Source organism: Pinus tabuliformis, chromosome 8 (assembly GCF_031772625.1).
Source record: "Pinus tabuliformis cultivar Carrire ecotype Pingquan chromosome 8, CPIR1, whole genome shotgun sequence".
NCBI classification, from domain to species: Eukaryota; Viridiplantae; Streptophyta; class Pinopsida; order Pinales; family Pinaceae; genus Pinus; species Pinus tabuliformis.
The window spans coordinates 773,503,327-773,527,167 of NC_142294.1; positions in this window are offsets into that span (position 1 = coordinate 773,503,327).

Genomic DNA, 23,841 nt, shown 5'->3' on the forward strand with positions numbered 1-23,841 from the left:
TAAATTGCTTATGAATTCCATTTTATCTGCAAAAACGTAAAAATTATTTGGAGATATACTCACCTCCTCTGTCAGTTCTCAAAACCTTGATACGCAGCCCACTTTGATTTTCTACAAGTTCTTTGAAATTTTGAAATTTTTCAGAAACATCACTCTTATTCTTCAGGAAATAAACCCAAATCTTTCTGGTAAAGTCATCAATAAGTGCTAGAAAATATTGGCTACCTGCAAGTGATAGAGCTTGTATCGGTCCACATAAATTTGAGTGGAAATTTTCCAAGGGTGCCTTTGCCCTTATGCTTTTCCCTGATGGAAAACTTTCTCTGTGTTGTTTCCCCGAGATACAACCTTCACAAAGGCTGGCTGGCTTCTCTATCAATGGTAATCCTCTTACCATTCCTTTTCTACTCAACAAATTAAGACCTCCAAAGATGAGATGTCCAAATCTCAAATGCCACAACCAATTTTCATCCTTTGGTATGCTTTGGAGAGCCTCTTGGGTAACTGCTGCAATTACCTCTTTGTTTTTCAAATCTGCCCTTATTCTAAGAGGGAACATCCCGTTCCTCATCATCTTCACTTCAGAAATACGTCTTTTGCTGGGTTTTCTATCCACGATGGTGCATACATCATTCTCAAAGAAAACATTATAACCCTTTTGAACAAGCTGTCCAATACTCAAGAGGTTACACTTCATTCCGGGAACATAACAAACATCTGCTATGGTTTTCTTTTCACCTTTCTTTTTAAATATTTTAACTTCTCCTTTTCCTATAACAGAAATTTTACTATCAGTCCCAAGTGTGACTTGTGACTGCACACTCTGATCTAAAGTAGAAAACAGGGCTATGTTTCCTGTCATATGGTTGCCGCAACCAGAATCTAGAAACCATATATCTTCACGGTTTGTTTCAGCCATATTACAAACTAACAACACCTTATCTTGGCTAATATTTTCTCTAGTGATATTTGCACTAGATCTATTACTCATATCATGCTACTTCTTCCTACATTCATTTGCATAGTGCCCGTATTTTTTATAGTAATAACATTAGACATTAGATTTTTTATACCTTTGTCCTTGAGCATGATATTGTCCACTTTGTTGGCTGCTGCCATGACCTTGGTTCTGATTTGGATTGCTGCCTCTTCCTTGAACGTTTGCTGAATTGTTTCTTCCACCTCTGTATTGGCTTCTGCCTCTTCCTCTCTTTTTTCCTCTCCCTTGACCTCTTCCTCTTCCAAATTACTTCTGGGTCTTGAAGGCTTGCTCTAGAGATGAGTTTCCATTTCTACTCAACCTCTGCTCATGCGTTATCAGTGATGCATGAAGTTCATCAACTGAAAAATTTGAGAGATCCTTTGTCTCTTCTATGGTGGTGACAATCACATCAAACTTTGAGGGTAGGCACCTCAATAGTTTCTCCACAATCCTCCTTTCTTCAAGAGTTTCTCCATGAGACCTTATCTGTTTGACCATACCAATTGTTTGTGTGAAGAATGAGTCAATATTGTCTGACTCCTTCATGCGCAGGTTCTCAAAATATTTCCTCAGCAACTGTAGTTTTGTTGTCTTCACTCTCTCCATGCCTTGGTAGGATGTCTTGAGAGCTTGCCATGCTTCTCTGGATGTCTTGGCTGCTGCTATCCTTGGAAACACACTCTCATGCATTGCTTGATATAAAAATACAAGGGATTTTGAATCCTTCTTCTTATTGCTCTTCAACATCTCTTTCTCTGCCTGAGTTAATCCATTAAAACTTATCTTTATTTGCTGGATCTTCAAATCCATATTCAACAAGTTCCCATAAATCTTGTGAGGCAAACAGGGCTCTCATGGTTATTGCCCAATAGTCATAGTTTTTCCCATTGAACTGTGGGAGCTGGGTATTAAACATACCCACACTGGTGCTGGTGCTGGCCATTCTTGCAATACTTGACTGTGTATTAAAAATCACTTAATTGTCTTCAACATCTACACAAAAAACTAATCTGAAAAATACCTTGACAGTGTTTTCACTCTGGTGGATGATTCGCTGCAGCAAGAAACCTTCCTTCAGCTTCTTTGATGTCTTCAAAGAGCCTCGACAAGCTCCGATACCATGTTGGGTATTTCTGATAATTCCAAACAAAACTGAACAAAACAGAACAATACTCTGTGTTAAAACACAGCGGAAATAAAAATTGTTTGCGGAATACGGTGTTTAGCAACACAGTTTCGTCAATTGCTGAATGAAGTGTTTCAGCAACGGTGTTTCAACAACGCTGAAACTGGTGTTTCAGCAACACTCTGTTTTGACACCGAGAAACTATTTTCTGATTATGGTGTTTCAGCAACACAAAAAAAATAAACTTGTATTCATTAACAATGAACCAACTGTTACAAAAACATCTTCCTTACATAGAGGGATTTTTACAAGAGATTATGCTGAAGAGCATCTTCCTCTTGAAAGAGGGAACGAACGCTTCAGTTCCACAAACCAATTTTTCACTATCTCAGAAAATTACAGTTTCAGCACTGCTGTGCGTTACAAAAAAATAACTCTCTATTCTTATTTTTCTATACTGTTGTGTCTTCATTTTATAGCGCGTTACATTTTCTTCCTTTTACAGTGCAGGAAGGGGTCATAACTTATCCACCAACCGCTTTAACTCGCTGATGAAGTCTCTACTATAATCTGCTGCTCATGATGAACAAATCTGATCTTTTGCTGTATTTCTCGAGTGGTGGTGTTGAAACCCATGGCTGATAAATGTTGCGACGGCTCGAGGCTGGTTCTTTTCACTTTCGGCCATTCTGCTCTTTAATGTGGTTGTTCAAAAGTAATGGCGCGGGGCTGGATCTAATCTTCCTCCTTAGGGAACACAAAAATAGTTAAAGGGCAGTGGCCCTTTTTTTTTATATAAGTAAAATAGCTATTCACTGCAGTTGAAATTATAATTTCATCATATTGTACATCTTCGTAATAATTCATTCCCCATATCTCAATATCATTTTCCTTTCCAAGTATCATTTTCTTTGTTCACTTTTTTCTCAGCCTTTTAACACCAAATATGATGTTATTTTAGGGTTTCTTCCACAACCCAGATCAGATTTGCTGAAATCCGCTCAAAACTATGGGAAATGTTTCTATGATTGGAGATGCTTCATAATCTTTGGAGATGCTTCATAATCTTTATGGATAGTTGCTTCATAATCTTTCTGGATAGTTTTTTTTTTTTAATGGTTAGTGAATACTAATTTGTCTCTATAACTTATACATTTCCTTGTTGAAATGTTCATTGGGATGGGACACGTTCCTTTGCTCCTTCACATTTTACTGTATGGGCATTTATTTATATATGGACATTTATTTATATATCTAAATATACAATTTGTTATACCCATTTTCCTCGGTTTACACTTTCCATTTATCCATGGCTACTCTGAATCATTACTTTATAATTCATATATAATTTTTTTTCTTAATACTCTTTTAGTATTGTGCTTTTGAATATATTTCGCAGAATTTAATAATATGTGATATTGTTTATGAATTTTCTCATATACTACTAGCTGGATTTTATTTATGATTGGTCAGGATTTCTACTTGAATTCACGTAGTCAGTTCCCAATCTTTCTATTACAGACTCAACAATCAATAAATCAGACTTATAGAACTTCATGCATGTTTCTTCAGTATGTATTCAACAACGTTACTTGTAACCAAACAGTGAGGGAAGTATTTTCCCAGCACTTGTCGAAGGTATCGATTATAGAGTCCTCATCCTCCTCATCTATTTCCTCATCAGTTGCACTTTTCGAAGGTATCGATTATAGAGTTAAGAACGCTATCAAAGGAATAATACCCACAGCAACTCAACCCCTCTAACTTTTCGTTGAACGCTGTCATTAATGCTGGAGTCATCCAATTTACCCTATGTAGAAGTGCCAAGGAATGGACACTTGGGGTTATTGGTTATGCCATCCATGGAGCAGCTCGTGTAACATATTGCCAACAACTTCCATTTCAATATATTGATCTGTAATTTTCTGTATTCTTAGTGACATAATCCGTAAACGTCGATGTACTTTACTGATACCGGGCAAATCCATGATTGACGGCAAGTAGGCACTAACCCTAAACTCAATTGGCACTGACCAGGTACCGTGTTTATGTGAATGCGCGGAGGGTCTTTGAATCCACCCTACTCGATTCCATTCGATTTCACTGCGTTCCAAATACTGCGCAACAATGTTATTTGTATACACCGGTCTTGCGATCTTAACGGAAGTCGATATAAACACTGTTGCAATTCCAGCGGCTTCCTATTAATAAACTATAGAGTTACATAGTTTGACAGAAAGGTTTCCCCTCTGCCCGGTTTATTTCCTAATAAGTCATGTCGCTCTGCCCCGTGTTTGACAGGCAGCTCGCCTACCGTTCCTCACCAGTAAGTCAAAAGGGACCATTCTTTTTTAACAAAGTTTGAGACCTCGTACAAGTTAAATTATGGTCTAAAACGTATTATATATGGACATGGATGTTATTTTTTAATTATATTATGAAAATGGAAAAGTTCTAATTTATTAAATCATATAAATTGTAATTTTTAACGAAGGGTGTCATTTTCGAGCGTTGTCAAACTATTATGTGATTTATTATAATTTTCTATTTTATTCATTATAATTAATTAAATTTCTGCAGAAAAAAATAAATATAAAAGATTAAAATTTCTAATTTTATATTTTATATATTATAACTTTTTCCAATTTATATTTTTTAACGTTTTATTTTTAAAAGGTTAATAGGTTCGATATCAATCAATTCTCTAAATTAATATAGTGATATAATTTGTATGGCAAGTAGAAGTAATAAGAAATATTTATTAAAACTTTTAAATTATAGTATATTTTATATGACGTAAAATTAAAAAATATATATAAAAATTAGCTGAATTATAACATTAAATAACTATTAATTAAAAAATATTAAAATATAAATTAAATATATATACATTAAAAATATGTAACAAGAAAAAAATAATATCTAAATATATAAACATGTTATTTTCTTAATTAATTTGAAACAAATCTTAATTGTCTATCTATAATGACTATTAAAATATAACTTAATCAATTTATATATTTATTAATTTTATATGTAAGAAATTTTCTAAAGTCATTTTTCAGATGTTTCTAATTGGTTAGATAAATCATTTTTGAATTATGGAACGTTTAGAAATTTCATCCTATAATATTTGAAATATTTATTTATAATATTTAAATTAATAATGAATAATTTAACATTTAATATTATATAAATTTCAATATATATTATTGAATTTAATATATATAAATACATTTAATATATATTATAAATAAATAATTTAACATTTAATATTATATAAATTTCAATATATATTATTGAATTTAATATATATAAATACATTTAATATATATAAATATATTTAACAAGAAAAATATAAATATCTATATCTATATATCTATATACATTTAAGAAGAAAAATATAATATCTAAATATATAAACATTATATTTTTTTAATTAATTTGAAATAAATCTCAATTGTGTATCTAGAATTACTATTAAAATATAACTTAATCAACCCATAATTTTACTACTTTTATATATAGAAATTTTCCAAAGTCATTTTTCCAATGTTTTTAGTTCGTTAGATAAGTCATTTTTGAATTATGGAATATTTAGAAATTTTGTCTTATAATATTTGAAATTTTGATTTATAATATTTAAATTAGTAATGAATAATTTAACATTTAATATTATATAAATTTCAATACAAATTTTCTACTGAACAAAAAATCATTCAGAGCTCTGAATTTTGAAAATTGGCCCTACGGTCAAAAGGTCCTACAGTCTTCCATCCCTTCAAAGAAATGAAAGTATGTGGGTTGACGAATCTTGATCCATATTTTGAAGTATATGAATTTGACATGTGACATTCTCTAATTTTTTTGGGCTTGCAATCTATGGTTTTGACTAAGATCAAAGATGCAAGTGTTAAAGAAGTTGATATCTATATGTTTGCAACTAAGTTTGATAACGTTCAAAGGTGTCTTAAAATATTTGCGACTTGATCTTCAAGTTCGATCTCTTATGCTAATCTTTGTTGGACCGTAACTCTTTGAATTTTGTAGATCTCTGTTCAAATGTTTGAAGCGGTCAAATCTGCCTTCTGTTGGCATAACATCTTCTATGAAGTCAAATCCCTTGCACAAATTTTCAGATCTACAAATTGGATATGTATCATTGGTTTCAAAACTAAAATGCATGTCATACTTATGAAATCAATTTTTGCAATTATGTGATATTGACTTTGCTTGAGGATTTTAAATACTTGCTTCCTTGGAAGATTTGAGTTTGAGGTGAAAGGGTTTGATCTCGAAGCGTTGAAGCCATATATACCTTGTGGCCTTGACACTATTGAATGTTTTGACCTATGAAGGCATTAAGAATAACGAAGCACCTTTGCAAGGTTTCAAACATTTGTACTATAGAAGGAGCCCTTACTTCTGTAAATTTCAAAGTGCCCTTTAGTACAAATTGCTTGTATATGTAACATACATTCCTTATATATATATAGAGAGAGAGAGACAAATTGCTTGTATATGTAACATACATTCCTTATATATATATAGAGAGAGAGAGAGAGAGAGAGTCAATAAGTAGCATTTTTGGAATATTTTACACTTACAACATTTTCATTCTTTTTCATTGTGCATAATCTATATCTTCGTTATTTTACTATCAAGGTGTTTTTCTTGAACTTCTACTCTACCCAAAACTACATAAAGGTGTTTGGAGGACTAGAGACACATTCGGTATGTACCACCATAGCTCTTCCACTTACTCATTGACTCCCATATATATATAATAGTGTAATTTTTCGTTGTAAAACATCGTCCAAATTATTTGACTATATACCATAATTTATCTTTCTTAACACTATAAACATTAATTTTAATAAAACTTATTCAATTAATATAGTTTTATAAATATGTATTGATATATTTTGGAGTCCACACAACTCGGCCCACCATATGTATCACACATATATGTGAAACACACACATACATATATATTGTAATTGAAACACAATAATGGAATACAGTGCGTTATCAGCGATTCATTCTAACTCTAAATTGCCACATTATTCTTTAATTATGTATTAAAAAAAGTTAAGAATAACTAAGGTAATCATAAACTAAACTGCTTATTGTACGTATCGACTTGCACACCCACTTATAATATTACTTTCCTCCATTTCCTATAGTGCCTGATTTTATAAGGTAAGCGACATTGTTTTTCACCATATCATTGATGGATGATAATGATCATGTTTCTTCCTCCAAAGTGAGTAGTAACGATTCATACCTAGCTTTACTTGGTGCTTCGGATATACACCAACTCTATAATCCGTTATGCAACATAAAAATATAGACATGTGGAGTGTTCGACCATTCTATTTGGCACTCTAGGAATGATTCTACCTCATGACCCCCACACGGCCCTTGTGAGACTAGAAAGGTGGATGATTGGGATTTAAACCATAAAATTTGATGCTTGACAATTATGGTTGAAAGGGATTAGGATAAATTACTATTTTTTTTCTTTTATTCCAATAATTTATTCTATGTAGCTTTCACTTTTCTCTCCAACATAGTATCGTTGCATTCCTCAACCTCGTCGTTGCTTTCTTTTAGATTGATGGTCATTCCTTGCTTTTTATTCATAATTCTCCAAATGTTCTGTCAGTTGATTTATTCTGTCAGACACGTATGACATATTGGTTGCAACCATGACCAGTGATCAAATTTGAAGGGCAGGTCTTAATTTTATTTAGAAGGGTGCAAATTCAGGTCGCCCTTCCATAATGAAAAGCATAAAAAAAAGAAGCAATTCAATTGACAACAGTAAATTATCTTCAATTTTTTTTTTTTAACACATGGTGAATCGGTAATAGTTTGGAACTAATATTGAGTTCGAAGACAACATACTATTGGTTTTCAATGCCTTTACAATGTTGCAAGCTACAAGATATTCCTCAGTTTATCAAGAAAAATAACCCCTTCCAACACATCTACAAGTCTAATATTCATCGTACACTTCATACGCATTGTAACTAACAAGTGATAGGGCAACTGTGCTCATAACATTTATGTTCGCCAAATGTTATGTTTTCTGTCTTTGAATTACTATTATATTACGCAGAGATTGGTGTAAGAACATCCAAAAAAGAATTAGTTTGAGATGAAAGAAAAACTTTACATCTCAACATGCAGTTGAAGAAAACATGGGGCAGAAGAGCCTCAATAAGATGATTTCACAGTACAAATTCCACTATGCCAAGAGTCATTTGATGTGGTATGGGAAATTGCCATATTAAATTGATACGAGTAGTGAAGAAAATATGTGTAAGAAATACAATGTTATCCAAATAGTAAAAGGAAATTCTTTCGATGCATGATCAAACTATGGTTAATGGGATTTGTAATTACAAACATGCTACATTGGACTGAAAGAGTGCTTTTGGTAGTTTTCGAATGATGAGTAAAATAGATGTGGCATTTGAATAAAGTATCTAAGGAGATGGAACTCCTTGTTGCTCTAAGGAATGGTTATATTTTACATCAATTCAACTTCCCCAATAGGACATGTTTGCCATTTGTGGGCCATTTTGCTCAGATAGCTAGATTTCTTCAATTTTCTGGGAGTAACTGGGCCATTTTGCTCATATAAACAGGTTTCCAATAGTTTCTGGGATTAACTGAGTATCTTTGGTGGAATAAATACCTTCACCCACACTCAGCACCTTAGTTGAAGAGTTATTCCTTAAATGTTACCCAACTAAACTAAACTTTATGATAATACTCACAAAGTTAAGAAAAACATGCTTACCACATCAGAGCATTTTTTTTTTCTTTGATAAAAGAAACTCTTCTCCCTTGCCTTACAACATCAAGAATGGCCCCTTTTTAACATGTTTGTTGCATTCTCTGTTGTTTGGACTTCATGCAAATGACAGTTCTGCCCTTCTTTATCTGTTTCATTTCAACAACTTACAATTCCACTCTTGGGGGCAAGGAATTCCCTTACCACAACTAATTTCTATCATGCATATTTTGTAATGTCTTGCTGCCTTTGCTTTTGTGGTTTGACATTTATCTTGTTGTATCATTACTTCTTGGTCTTTGTACTAATTCACCTAGAGAAGGAACTTGTACTAATCTATTTGGAGTAGGAATTGGTGTTTCCTCTCACTAGACTTCCCTTCCAACAAGAATAGCTTGAAGACCTACTAATCTGCATTTACAATAGAGTATATAATTCTTGCATATGGTAATTAATCTAAACTCAAGGCATGATCTTTGATCTTCTAAAAATCTTCAATTGCCAGCGTTTGAAAAGCTTCATTTTTTTATATATTGAACTTTTCTTTTATACAACAGTTCCAAGTTCAAATGTAATAATTCTCCAATGCTTAGCATGTCGTTTCTTATATGTTGTTTGAGAATTTGTGAGGTTAATGTGTATTGTTTATGGATTTGTTGTTTGAGACTTTGCGAGATTAACAGTTTTACTTAATGATAGAATCTTTCCACTGAGCACATCGTGTGTGTGTGTATATATATATATATATATATATATATATATATATATATATATATATATATATATATATATATATATATATATATGGTACACTGTTCAATACCTCCACACACACACACACACACACACATATATATATATATATCTGTGTGTGTATGTATGTAGTACACTGTTCAATACAGTACCTCCAATTCCAGCAATGTTGTATGGAAAACTTTCATTCTAGCTTGTAAGATGTTTATGATAGATTTTTTCTCCTGTGCATACCAAAGTTTCTTTTATAACTTCACTATATCAGTATTTAGTACAATGTTTAATTCAATACCTCAGTTCTTCCAATTCCATACAAGTAAAATTGTCAAAATCGAATTTGTTGTAACATCTCACACTTACAACTATTGATTGTGAAGCTGAAGCGTTGGTGTAGCTATTCTATGTTGTCAGGTTTTTTATGATATTTTCCATCAAATTTGTTTGGCAGAAATTTATTAGAATCATAGTTTGATTTTTCATTGAATATATATATATATATATATATATATATATATATATATATATAATTTATATATTAATAAATAAAAAATATAATCTAATAAAAATGATTTTGCTAAATTCTAAGTAAAAATTCCAAAACATGATATAACAACATGGATCATTGAAATAACATAATCCAACAAAAATTGTTTTACCAAATCTCAATTAAAAACTCTAAAACATAGTATAACCACACCTTGCTATTGCTGAGCACATAGACTTATAAATGAAAAGATATTAAGACGCGGTGATTTTTACCATTATCAAATCGAAAGTTATCAAGCCTTAATGGTTTTTATTAGTAATAGATAAAAATAATAATGACAGAATTTGAAAAAAATGCAGCTCTCTCGTGAGATAATTGCTCATTGAACAGACTGCACCAACACGAGCGGAATCATGAAGAATAGGAGTAGAAGTCTAGAGAAAAGTCTAGACAAGTTGGGAAGGTACCTTAGAACGATATTGCTTGAGAGAAACAGTGCTCACCGGAACCTTTGTACAGGAAACTCTCCACCCTACACACTCAAAAAAGTCGCTGAAAACAATGAATGAACAAACAAATCACCTTACCAATTTTGAAAATAATTAGATGAATTATTGTTCACAAAGAAATCAAATCGATAAACACCACACTATACAGTACCTTAAAAAAGTATGACTCTGTAGTAGTATTCTTACTATTCACTAGGCGCTTTGCACCCAATGCTCTGCCCTAGACTGGAATCAAGAAATTACAGTAGTATTGTTACTATTCACTAGGCCCTTTGCACCCAATGCTCTACCCTCGAAGCTGGAATAAAGAAATTAAAAACAAATTGACAAAGAAATGTTAATCCAGAAACACCTACAAATAACAAATGAATTACTGAAACAGAAACCAGAAAATTAGAGATTCCAATTGATGTTCATATTAATATGAAGAAAGTTTAGATCTCTCGTACCTTATGCATCCATTCAATAGAGAAACAAGCTAATTCATCCATCCATTCAACATAGGAACAACCTAATGTGTTTCATTGAAATACTTTTGTTTCTGAAATGTTTTCCTCTTCATTCTGCACTGGTTGGCCCTAATCTCGATCGTCACCGACTTTCTGTAAAATCTAGCATGGAAAGCTTTATTCCATTTGAATCTAGCTTTATTTCATTTGAAGCTAGCATGGAAAGCTTTAGGCCCAAATTAGAAAATGCAATTCAAAAGGAAATTGTTGTTTTTGAAATGGGAGCAACTCGGAAACTGTTGTTTCTGAAATGGGATTTAACATCAGTTGAGAAAGGAAATTTACAAGTTTAACTATTGTAATTTGTGATAGAGGCACAGTGCACTGACAGTTGGAAATTGAAATTCTCAAAGTCTGGATTTCAGAAAAAATGAAATTTAAAAAAAAAAATTAGACGAGTTGACAACTTAACAACCCTTCTTAAAAAAATTTATAATATTATTCCAATTTCTTTTTAAAGTGGCAAAATTCAAATTTTAATTTTTTTTTGACTAGTAAAATTTTCTCCCTACTTCTGTGATGTGCCAGAGGCCCTTTGAAGGGCTCCGATGTGTTCAAATTTGATCACTGACCATGACGCCTAATATATAAGATATAATTAATTTTCATATGTTGATGGCTAAAAAATTGGTCAATTCTCCCTTTTCCGTTGTTTCAAAATTCATATCGTTTTTTTTTCTTTAACCACCTTCCTGTTTGCATTGCGTTAAGATGTCATTTTCCACTAGGAATACAAATGGGTTCAAGATACTGACCTCTTTTAATAATTCAGATGTACGCGAGACGCTGACCTTTTTTAATACACAAAGTAATTCTTATCCTTTCCTTTGAATTGATCTTTATTGTACATCTCCGTAATAATTCATTCCCCCTATCTCAAAATCATTTTCTTTTCCGGGTATCATTTTCTTTGTTCACTTTTTTTTCAGCCTTTTACACCAAATATGATGTTATTTTAGGGTTTCTTCCTCTACCCAGGTCAGATTTGCTGAAATCCACTCAGAACTATGGGAAATGTTTCTATGAATGGAGATGCTTCATAATCCTTCTGTTTATTTTATTTTTTATTATTTAATGGTTACTGAATACAAATTTGTCTCCATAACTTAGACATTTCCTGGTTGAAATGTTCATTTGGATGGGATACGTTCCTTTGCTCCTTCACATTTTACTCTATGGACATTTATTTATATATCTAAATATACAATTTGTTATACCCATTTTCCTCGGTTTACACTTTCCATTTATCCATGGCTACTCTGAATCATTACCTTATAATTCATATATAATTTTTTTTCAATACCCTTTTATATTGTGCTTTTGAATATATTTCGCAGAATTTAATAATATGTTATATTATTTATGGATTTTCTCATATACTACTAGCTCGATTTTATTTATGACTCGTCACTATTTCTACATGAATTCACGTAGTGTTAGTTCCCAATCTTTCTATTACAGTCTCAACAATCAATAAATAAGACTTATAGAACTTCATGCATGTTTCTTAAGTATGTACTCAACGTTACTTGTAACCAAGCAATGAGGGAAGTATTTTCCCATCACTTTAGAGGTCAAATAACATGAAATGTTTTTGTATCCTCTTGAAGGCTTGCAACCCTATCAATTCATATTATGGTAAATCCGTACACCAATTTTTTCCATTAAGGTAGACTTGTACTCAAAAAAAAATACACGGATTAACTTTACTTGTCCTTCATTGTTTTTTACAGTGTGGTGCAGTAAAAATATTTATAACCTACCCTTGATATATTTTTCTATAAAAAAAGTTCTTTAGCCTCAACTCTTAAACAATACCCACTATTGTATTCAATTTTAACCAGAATCTCTCTGAATACATTTAATTAAACTTGTAAAAATTTCCTTTAACAGCCCAAGATTATCAATACCAAATATTTCACTGACAAATTTAATATGATCTTTGTTTAAGATGACATACCTTGATTAACAGTGGAAGAAGTAATGGCTGCCTTCTTCTGTCTTCTGTCTTCTGTCTTCAGAATTCGGTTTCTCTCCTCTTGCCCTCACTTCCTTATGTGTTTCTTGATGGAGAGGACCCAATCCTTTATATATATCATTTAACTCTTAATCTGGTACGTCCATCATATACCAATTCAACGCTTTAATGTTTTAATGCATGCTTTAATGCTTTAATGCTTTAATGCTTTTAATTATGGAATGACTTAATTAGTTGGGTCACATTAAGATTTAGAAACTTCCATTTAATTTCTAACATTCTCCCACTTGACCCGACTATTCATAATATTAAGCGTTGAACATCATACTATGATAAATTGCTGAGAGTTATGGCGGTTGTGCACTATTAATTCAATGCATTCCCTTCCATATACTACAATACCAGCAATGCATCAATTCATACTCATAATTTATATAAAACAGCATAATGGTCCACATAATGTCTTATATCATAATGATCAAACATAATATCTTTATAAGACTCTTTCTTGTTTAAAATTACATAAAATACGTACTACTTCATTAAAACAAGAGACACATAATTGTATATCAGAAACACATAAAAGAGCTCAGAATGTCACACATCAATTATCATTAATACAACCAAGACCCATTCTTTGAACATGTTCCTTAAATTGTCTTGGTTGTAACCCTTTCGTCAAAGGGTCTGTAATCATAAGCTCTGTCCTGATGTGCATGATTGACACTCTTTGTTTCTGAACCTCATCTTTCACAACAAGATACTTCAGATCTATGTGCTTGGTACCTTTAGAGTACTTGTCGTTCTTTGAGAAAATACTGCTGCAGAGTTATCACAATAAATTTTCAGCGGCTTGCTAATGGTGTCGACAACCGCAAGTCCTGAAATAAAGTTCTGCAACCATAATGCATGAATTGTGGATCCTTATTGATTCCAATATCATAATCTGATTCTTGCATATAAACCACATAATCATCAGAAATAGCTGACCTACGATTTCTTTGAGGTCTTCTTAATGCTACTTGTTGTGGTTCATGCATATCAGTATTATGTAAGTCATTTCCTTCAGGAAGTACTTCTTCATTTATATGTTGTTCATTATCATCATGTTGTTCTACAACAGCTGGAACAACATTTGGAGTAATAGTAGATGGCGGAACTATTCTAGGCAATGTAACACTTACCCTTGTTTCATTTACTTCTACTATTTCTTTTCTAGTACTCCCACTGACTTCACCATTCTCAATGAATCTTGCATTACCAGATTCTATTATTTCAAGAAGCTGTCATACAATCCACACATAATTCTAGATCATTAACATTATTTGCTACATTCAACAAGGAATTCGCATAAGTGTCATTCAGTTTCAATTTATATAAACCATCAATTAGAATACCAGAATCAACATTATCAGTATTCTTATATAAATCAAAACAACCAGATCCAAACATACATCTAAAACCAGAAATATCCAATTTTCTTGCGGAAATAAGGTTTCTAGATAATGAAGCTACATAAAGGGTACTGTATAAGTCTAATACATATCCACTTTCTAGAATTAGACAATAAGTCCCAATGCCTTCAATTGAAGATTTCATTCCGTTTCCCATTTGGATTTATGGTTCGGATCATACGAAATCCCTCTCCTTTCGAACCAAGCTTTCCTTTTCGGACAGTCACTTTGATAATGTCCTTTCTTTTTACAGAAATGACATTGAATATCCTTTAGTTCCTTCTTTTCCTTATCCTGCCCATTCTTAGCAGGTGCCTTTTTCTTCTTGAAATGACTTAATTTTCCTTTCCTTTCTTTACCAGCTTTATTACTCGCAAAACTTACTGAGTGATTTACTTGATTTTTCAACTGTCCTTCTTCCTGAACAAGTCTACTGGCCAATTCATTAACATTCCACTTATCCTTTATAGTGTTATAGTTAATCTTAAAAGGTCCATATTCAGAAGGTAGCGAGTTCAGGATGAACTGGACAAGAAAAGAATCCTCTACTGTAAGTCCCAGGGAGTTTAACCTTGCTGCAATATTAGTCATCTCTATAATGTGCTCTTGCATAGTTCGCGACCCATCAAACTTCATGGTCGTGAGTTCTGCCATAAGAGTACCAGCGAGTGACTTATCAGCTGAACGAAAACGCTCTTCCACAGACTTCATATATTCCTTAGCACTTTCTGTTTGTGGAATTGTTGACTTGATGTTGTTAGCAACAGTCATCTTAATAAACATAAGGCTCAATCTGTTACTGCGTTCCCATGCTTTATGGTGTGATTTTTTTGCCTCAGTACTATCTCTTGTAAGAGTAGCAGGCTTATCCACAAGGAGTGCCAAGTCAAGATCCTGAATACCTAAATGGAAATTGACTTGTTCTTAAAATTCAGAAAAATTAACACCAGTGAACAATGTAACAGATGAAGCATGTGTATTCATGGTAACTCCTGCAAATTATAAATGAAATAACTCTAAGCTCATAACTAACGTGATTCAGATGTAGACATAATAGTATAATATAGCACTCCTTTGGGTAGATACTATCTTATACTTAACATAATTAAATACCAAAACATAAGTAGGTAATAAATATATTCAATTAAATAGAACTGACATCTTTGGATGATCAATATTTATTTAATCAAAATATCTATCAAACCTCATCATGTCAACTAGTTATAGAACAAGACTTTCCTTTGGGTAAGTTCTCAGGTTCTATCATTAGTGACGCCAGTTCTTAATTGGTATTATTATAACTGGCAATTTCTATCAATAATCATTATGTCACTTATGCACTAAATGATTATTCTGATTTTGACCACTTTGGTGATTAACAAAATCATAAATCTCATGTGCATAAAGCAAAACAACATTCTGATTTTGACCACTTTGGTGATTAGCAAAATCATAAATCTCATGTGCATAAATAATTTATAACACATACCTTATGCAAAACAATCAGTCATAGAGCAATTACTTTTATGCCCAAATTTCAAAAAAAAACTTACGCTTACCATTAATTCTTTTTGGCATTGAAACCATGCATGCACAGACAATTAAAGAATGCACACTTTCAAACATTTGTCCCTGCTACGCGTCACATTATTTTTCCCTTCATTAATTTGTAAACACTGCAAAACTATAATGCAAGCATACACTTTCGTGTAAAATCAACGTTTCATCATCAAAACTCTTCAAATATTTAATTCTTCATGATCAAAATAAATGTGTCAATAATTTCAATCTAGATTGAAGGGAAGACGCCCATATGAATAGTAACAAGGAATTCAAACCAGATATCTTTGTCCTAAACATTTCTGTCCTAAACATCCTTTTAAACATGTATTGCAAAAGCGGAAGCATAGACGATGCATGCAATGTGTTTGACAAAGTGCTTAAGAGAAATGCTTGGTTTAATGTTACACGGAGGCTTTGAAGCTTTTCATATAAATGCAACAAGAAATCACGAAGCCGGGTTTACATATGGAAAACGTGGAAGCATAGAGTAGGCTAACCAAATCATTTGCTAAAATGTTTGAGCCAGAGATGGTCACAATATCTGCAATGACTTCAACTTATGCATAGCATGGCAATATTGAGGAAGCCTTTTGGCCTGAATTGCTTTAATTAAAATCTCTTCTTCAGGGTTTCATAAGTGCGCAAGGTGGGTGTAAATGCCGAGATATCCAACGAAAAGGTTAAGGAGAATCAGTTCACCTTGACCAGCGTGAAAATGTTGGACGCCTCCATCACTAAAATTGGCCAGCACATAATACCTTAAAATTCGAAGAGCACGGCTTCACTTGCAATAAAAGGGTGGCTTCATACATTAGCGTAAAAGGCCGGCCACTCCTTGTGACCGCCATCCGATGTTAAAAGATCCATGATTCATAATCAAAGGCGGCTAGATCCAGTCCATGCCATGTTTCAAAAGATAGCATCAAAATGAGGCGGCTTGATTAAAAACAAATGGACCCTGATTTTTACCATTCCGGACAGAGAAAGAAATTGAGACGAAATTCCCCAATGGGAAAACGAATCTCATTGGCATGGGTTGGGAACTCCGGCGTGCAGTGTCCAGGGCAATGCGCATGGCTATAATAATGACTCTAGGGTTATATAAAGCCCTTTTAGCATTTCATCATTTGCGAAAAATTCTTAAAGCAGTTTCTAACAACCGCAACAGCCAACAGTCAAGCAATCAGTTGTTAGATCGTTAAGTCCGGAGTTCTTATATAACGCTTTTGAGCGTATTAAAGGCAGGTTAATTTGAAGGAAAGGTTCCACGGCAAAATGCTACAGCTACAATTTAATATTTACACAGCAAAACGTTCCAGGAAATTGCGCAAGATAATAATAACAAAGCCAACTTCGTTTTCCAGAGAGCAGCAAGGCCGATCCATGCATCTTTAGAAACCCTTAGCATCTAAATACGATATCTTATCCAGATTATTAAAATAGCGTACTTTTTGCAGCCCCGCTTCCCACTCAGCCATTTGACTAACGAATTTACATAAATAAAAATCAATGCATGGCGTTTAGACACCGGCAGCAATTACATGACTTGGTTTTTGAAGGCAAGAATTGAGCTTGAAAATTGAAACGATGCTGAGTGGGTAAGGGCACTTACGGATTTAATTAACATCATGAGTAAAGCTCAATTGCAATCATAGGAAATATTTAGTTATTGATTTGCTCTGATACCACATGTAAAAATTTCCTTTAACAGCCCAAGATTATCAATACCAAATATTTCACTGACAAACTTAATATGATCTTTGTTTAAGATGACATACCTTGATTAACAGCGGAAGAAGTAATGGCTGCCATCTTCTGTCTTCTGTCTTCTGTCTTCAGAATTCGGTTTCTCTCCTCTTGCCCTCACTTCCTTATGTGTTTCTTGATGGAGAAGAATACAACCCTCGTGGGGAGAGAGAGGACCCAATCCTTTATATATATCATTTAACTCTTAATCTGGTACGTCCATCATATACCAATTCAACGCTTTAATGTTTTAATGCATGCTTTAATGCTTTAATGCTTTTAATTATGGAATGACTTAATTAGTTGGGTCACATTAAGATTTAGAAACTTCCATTTAATTTCTAACAAAACTCGCATGAAAACTTGTGGGCATGCTAGGTATAACTAGTAGATTTTTTGGAATTATCCATGTAAGTGATATTTACATAGATTCATTTCGTTATTGTTCATATAATTTTCCTATTAACATTATTCATTTATCTCCTGTACAATTTAAAGTTTAAGTAATAATTAAAAGTTTCTGAAATTTCAATAACTCGTTAGTTCAATTTTTATTTATTTTACTATAATAATAATTAAAAGTTTTCTACAAATAAATTTAATTATTATTTTTGCAATAGTTATTTTTGTTTCACTAAGATTTTTCCAAATTAACATGACAGGCCTCCATGCATTACATATTTTATCACCTCTTATCAATTATTTAGGTTTGCCACCCTTAGTACTTAATTAAATTTCATTCTGGAATCTCTATAAATAAAATTTTATGGTTTATATGCATACTAATATGCATGCAAAATAAACTAACAAATAATTTAGCACCACGCATTTATTAAATAGACAAATTCAACTGAATTTAAATATTAAACTATAGTTCCCATGATTTAGTACAAGTGTGTTATCTTGTTTTCTAATTTTCTACAAATTCAATCACCCAATCTCTCTTTCTCTATCCATTAGATCGATAACTCTACTATGTATTAGAAATGGGTTTAGAATGTATAAATTCATTCTTAGATACGTATCCAATCTCTCTTTCTCTATCCATTAGATTGATAACTCTACTACGTATTAGAAATGTGTTTAGAATGTATAAATTCATTCTTAGATACGTAATACAATTTAGTATAAGGTACACATTCATTGATCTAAAAATTAATCAATAATCATATACAATCATGTATATAATATTTTTATGTTTGCATATATTTACATATGATACTTTATTTAATTTATCATTTTACTAATTTTTTATCTCAGTATTACCAATAAATTAGTATCTAGTTCATCATTTAAATAACAACTAACACAAGTTTATTATGTAAACAACAAAATAATATCTCATCGCAATTAATTGCTAGGGAAATATTCAAGAACTTGAACTGCCTCTACGAGTTTGCCTCGAGCTAAGGCCATCTTTCCCTCATGAATAAAAAACCTTTTTGATTCATGGGTGGTTTATTTTATAACTTTCTTCCTAACATATTTTTAGAAACGTACTGCTTTAAGGTCTGCTAGTGTTTTACCTAGACCTTTTTTTTTTAGGTTTTTCGAAAAAGATTCTTTTCTTTAAAGCCTTTTTTTTTTAGGTTTTTCGAAAAAGATTCCTTTCTTTAAAGCGCATCTTTACCTCCCACTATGCTTTATTTCACCCCACTTAGTATTTATCTAGAACTAAGTGATTACCATAATTTTTCTCTCCCATTATGTTAATCTTAATTTTTTTAATTTTTTTCTCCTAAGGCTTTTTAGGAGACGTTTAGGTAAAGTCCATAATATGAAATTGACCACCAACATTTTTTTCTAAGTCCGAAAGAAGTATTCTAAACTCTAGTGCTCTTTCATGAATATTTCCAAGAAATTTATTTATTAACTCAAATAATAATAAAATAATTACATCATAACATAACAATCATCATGGTTGTCATTTCCATTAAGTCCCATAAAATACAATGTCTAAAAATACTAAATTCTTAAAAATGAAAGTCATAGGGGTGCTACACCTTCCCTCCCTTTTAATAAACACCATATTCACTCTTTCCGAAATTCCATCTTTTCTTAATATGGAAAGGAAATGCCTCATGCATCTATTCTTTCATTTCTACAATAGTCTCTTTAGTACAAAGGTGCTTCCACTTCACTTTATTTTGAGTCATGGCTCAGTTCTAGAGTAAAAAATACTCTTATCCTAATTTCCCGCTCATTCCCTAACATGTTTTCATACATGCTAGACATGTGCTTCCTATTATAATTCACACATTCCACGGAAGGATCATCCACCTAGACTCAAACAAAGATATCCACATGCACCCAACAGGGTCAACAACATTAGTATAACATCACATGATAATAATAGGTACCATTTCGGCACCTTTAACCACTAGGTGTGCTAGGTAATATGGATCCCATCGAATGTTTGTTCAGGAAAATTTAGAGAAGAGAAATTGTCAATTTCCTTTAAGCTCATTTATCTTACAACAATGAAAGTAAAGATCCAGTTACTTATTTTGCTACTCCTTATTTCTCACAACTAGTGACCTATGATATTAAGTAACATTATATGACGTTTTATCATAATTTCAAATATGCATTTGTTATGCATAACAAAAGTATATGAGAAACTCTTATCTTTACCACTTTTCATGGTTCTTATAGTATTGTAAATCATGCCTCCAAAGTTGGCTTAGTCAAGTCCCTCCTGGCTTTTCTGCCATTTGTTTCATACATGTTCATAACCACAAACCCTAAACTACCAAAGTATAGAATTTATAATATCAACATAGGTCATTCAAGCTTCATATTTAAAATCACTAAAAGTAGCTTCAAAATTCCACAACATGCCTTCTTGCACTTCACCCACTATCTTCTTTTAAATAACTTTTTTGAATTTTCAAGTTTGGCCTACATTGCAGGTTATTTATGAACATTATGTGTATCTCACTCCTCAGTAAAACCATGAAGTATTTTTCTTTTGCATTTATATGTGCGTTGTGTCTTCACAAACAACATGTTAGTATGATTGTTTTCATCAATTTCAAACACCTTGATGCACACACATATGTGCAAATAAATATATTAGAACAATAGATCAACTAGCAAAGGTTATATTAAAGGTTTTTGCTTCATAGTTATGGTTGCATCATTCAAAAATAAAAATTTCCACTTTCTTAAGCTATTCCAAAAATTTTAATCAACATTTTCCATCTATCCAGTTACATCATTCTAATCAAGCATTTTTTTTTGGTCATTTTGGTTAAAAAAAAATTCCAATTTATGAAGTTTCTAACAAAGCAATAAGATTGATCTCTAAGATTCTAAAATTTGAGACCATTTCATCTTTAAGATATCACTTGTTTTCCTTGGTTCCTACATCTTTATTTTTCACCATTTCTGAGTGTCTTTTTGTTTTTCTAGTTTTTTGGGGGGCATCTAAATGTCATTAATATTATTATTTTCATTTTTATTATTCCCTGGGATTCTTTTCTTCTTTAACCATAATTTACGATAATATTCTATTTTGTCCCATGTTTTTATCACCTAATTAGTAGGTCCTTCACATATGTGGTTGTACGCATTTTCCTAAGGTATCCTCTTGTCAACTATTTCTCTTGGTTGTAATATCTTTTTTTTACATTATATCCCATATATGTACGAGGACCATTTCATCCATCAAGTTTACCAATTTAGAAATTATTTTCTTTTTTTAAGGACCATTGTAATTTCCACTAAAGAATTTTGTATATATATATATATATATATATATTCATTTTTTGTTTCTTGGATAATTTTTTTTTTCATTCACCACACTTCATACTCCAATTATTGATGGTATTCAAATATTTGAACTTAGAATTTCTAGTCCACAAGGGATTCAATTCGAAATATTTCTCAATAGAGGAGATCACAACTTATTTATTTATTTATGTGGTAACATTTTTACCAGTTCATTCAAAAAACTTACCAGTCCTATCGAATAAACATGTCCAAGACATCCATGGTGGTTTGATTTCACATCCATAAGGGTATAATATTTATCCCGAATATTTAATAATAAGGGTATAATATTGATATAAATTTTTCATTCGTGACAATATTAATATTAAATATTCTTAGGAAGGCTCTCTATTTTGAATACCTATTGTATTATGCTACACTATATTTGTCAAATACTAATTCTCAATCCCTCTTTTAAGCAATTATATTTTGACATTTATATACCTTACAATGACTTGTATTTTATGTTTGCACCACATTCTCCTCGTCTCTAGGATAAAATCCTTTCCTATCTTATTCTCCAGGTACACACCTACATATATTTATATATATTTACTCATTGATAAGTTCTTTTCATAATCTTCTAATTCCTACTAGAAGATTCTTGTACCTCTCGCTCCATCGTATTAGTGTATAATACTTTCCTAAGTCTTTTACAATGAGAGGGTCCATATTTTCCTTCCATTATATATCTCTCTTGTACACATCATGACTACAGGGAGTTCTGCATCTTAATTTCCAAACAATTTTAAATACATGGCCAGTTCTTTAGCTTATTTTTGGCATTCCTTCATCGTTATTTGTTTAATTTTATCCTTACGTAATTGAAAACAATTTAAAACATACTGATTTTATTATTAGAGAACTATATTCCTCCCTAGATATGCTTGAATATTAATTACTTCATATATTTTGTAACAAGTAATTCTCTATATTTGTTCTATTCTTACTCCTCTAGTATTGCATGTTCTTTTCTATACTTTATAATTTAAGGCTCGCCACCGAGTAAATAATGAAAAAGTTGATCTTTATGCTTGCCTTATTTTTTTAATAAGTACATGTTTTGTATAGGTGCTACCTCTTGTACAACTTTCTTAGTTAACAATTAAACTATAAAATATATATATATATATATATCTATGTCTTTTTCAGGAAAATTTATACCTCTCATCATTTTCTATTTAATATTTCTTGTAGACTATTCATGTGTTTCTTACCATATCTCTCTCCATCCTAACCATTTTTTTGTGAACAACATTTCTTTGTATATATTTCGATTTGACATATAAGAGATCATTTTTCTCCAATGATTTCTTTAACTATAAGGCATAAAAACCATATATATGGTAATAACCTATGAAATACCATAAAATATTTGGTATAACAAAGTAGTGAGAAGACAATTGTCACTTTATACATATCTCCCTTTTTCATGAGATTGAATAACCTACTACAGTAAAAGATTGTATATACTAGTAATCCTTAAACAATTTCTAGCTTATACTCTAATATATACTTTAGTTTGTAACAACTAATTTTATGCCTTTTTGATATTATTTTTATAATGTATTATTCTACCCCCTTGTATCCACCTTGTTTGGAGTTCGGGTTTTAATTCATTTAGTTGTCTATTATCACCAACTTATATTACCTTCCTTGAACTTCCTATAAAATCATTAATTATTTGATTGTTTTTTGTACTCTATTTACATTTAGAACCATGAATGGGATCACTTCTTTGATTATTATACTTTATTCACATCAACTACAAGCTCAAAATGCCTTAAAAGACATTGTATGTCTTCTATAAAAAGTTGTTGTAAGGAGCAACATTATTGAATTTATAGTACTTTAACAACACAATATTTATGCATAATATTTATACAATCTCAGTATACTCATTACATCTCTCATCTACTGTATAATGGTATTTGTAGATCTGAGTAGGTACATATATACCAATAATTTGTTTATATATATATATACATACACACACACACACACACACACACACACACATATATATATAACTACGTTTGTCAATTTATTATATATAACTGTGTTTGTCAATTTACTTTTCTTTATACCATCTCACCCTACTAAGTATATTTTTGAGTATACAATTTAACTCTTAATAAGATTTTGTTTTTAAACT